This window comes from Panulirus ornatus, chromosome 58 (assembly GCF_036320965.1).
Source record: "Panulirus ornatus isolate Po-2019 chromosome 58, ASM3632096v1, whole genome shotgun sequence".
NCBI classification, from domain to species: domain Eukaryota; kingdom Metazoa; phylum Arthropoda; class Malacostraca; order Decapoda; family Palinuridae; genus Panulirus; species Panulirus ornatus.
The window spans coordinates 33,740,392-33,742,382 of record NC_092281.1 but is presented as its reverse complement, the minus strand read 5'-3'; the positions used below and the strand labels follow the sequence as shown (position 1 = coordinate 33,742,382).

At 41.0% G+C, this 1,991-nt stretch overlaps 1 non-coding gene across 1 annotated transcript; it reads right to left on the bottom strand.

Moving 5' to 3' along the window:
• Positions 1 to 1,406: 1,406 nt before the first annotated feature.
• TRNAQ-UUG (transfer RNA glutamine (anticodon UUG)) lies at positions 1,407 to 1,478 on the bottom strand. The gene has a single exon. It is a non-coding gene; the product is annotated as a tRNA-Gln (tRNA).
• Positions 1,479 to 1,991: the final 513 nt, after the last annotated feature.

Genomic DNA, 1,991 nt, shown 5'->3' with positions numbered 1-1,991 from the left:
GTCCACCTCTTCCCTTTCTAGACATGCGGTGGTGCATTGGGTAGTGTGGCAACCTTCGTCTTCATCTTTTTGGGTGCAGGCTTGCAAACCTCGTGGAGTAGTTGTGGGGTTTGCTTCTTTGCTGCACCCGACATAGCCATCTGGGCGTAGCTATCGACCCGGGCTGGTGGGTCAGCCAGCATAGGTACTCGCTCACTCGGTACGTGGGCTGGTGGACGAGCAGCCTTCCTTTCTTCCATGGCTACAGTCTGCCTAACGACCTGGGGTTGTGGAGGAGCCATCCTTACTACCACCCAGGTTGGTTGGGCAGCCTTCTTTCGTTTCTTTGCTACACCCTTCTGGTTGGGCTGGTTGGGCAACCTTCTTTTTCCTCTTCTTCGATACAACCTGCCAACCGAATTCGTCTGCTGGTGGGTCCGTTTCTTTCATGGATACAACCTCTGTAGCCACTTGGGTTGGCCGGTCAACCTTCGGTTGTAGGTAAAAGTATATATATAGAATAATGTGGTTATCATCAGCAGCCAGAGGCCATTCCTCGCTCCTTGCCTGCAGAGTTCTTGATTTTCTGGAAAGTTCTACGAGATTCTGGTAAGATAAATACCATTGAGAGGACGTTGTTAGGGGACAGTCAGGTTCAGTTTAGAGTTGGTTGTGGGATGGTTCTTTTACTGTGTCGTATCAGCCAGATGGGTATTTCTTTTCACAGTTTTCGTTAAAGTTTGTTTTCTAGAGGCATGATCTAGAACTCTATTTTCCATTTGTTTATCATTTTTCTTGTTATTGTTTCATTATCATCATTAGTTTTGTTATTGTTGACTTTCAGATATTTGATGTTATGTTCGTGAATGCCGTGGAAGCGTCTGACATCTTGCTAGAAGACTTTCTGGTCACAATATTTCTGCACTGGGGAGTTGATCATATTCTTTTATTGCAGGTTTTGTTATTATCTTGCTTTACATTAAGGTCTACTGGAGGTTTTCCCAATGTTGGTTGAACATATGTCCAGCAACAGGAGATGGCGTAAGATACAGTATTGATGAAACTTATCTTACTATATACCTATCTAAATATCGCTCGATCAATCTATCAATCTAACTATGTATCTATCTATCTATCTATCTATCTATCTATCTATCTTTATCTGAAAGTCAACAATAATAAAATCAGCGATATATGAAGTATAACAAAGTCCTCTCAATGGCAATTATCTCACCAGAATCTTCTAGAACCTTCCAGAAAACTATGAACTCTGCAGGCAAGGAGGGAGGAATGGTCTCTGGCTATTGATAAAACCATATTATTCCATATATATGTTTATATATACATATTTTTGTATATATATGAATGTATATATAACGTACAGAATAATGCAGCCATCATCAGTATCGAAGAAAACTGAAAAGATGAGGTCCCACCGAGATTCGAACTCGGATTGCTGGATCCAAAGTCCAGAGTGCTAACCCTTACACCATGGGACCTGATAAGAAAAGATGTGATTTCATCTAAATGTTTTACATATAATCAACCAGAGGCCATTCCTCCCTCCCTGCCTGCAGGGTTCAAGGTTTTCTAGAAGGTTCTCGAAGATTCTGGTAAGATCATTACCTTTGAGAGGTCGTCGTTAGGTAACAGTCAGGTTCACTCTATGGTTGGTGTTTGTAGTTGGTGTTCCGAGGACGCTGTTATACTTGATCAATTTTGTAATTGTTGACTTTCAGGAAGGAAGTACTCATTTACGATGCATCCTTGTACTCACAACAACCTTATGAGTCACTTCAAGATTTATCTTCACTACAACTTTATCTTCACTACACCATTAAGGTTGAAGTCAATGGTCACATTCACTACAATCTCAACACAACTCGTCTTATACCTAACCCATATCATCACTACATCCATGTACATGTATTTCTTGCAGAATAACGCAGATATCAATGATTTCTGTGAAAGTTGACATATACAGCATTACGTATCTATCGACCTATCTGATA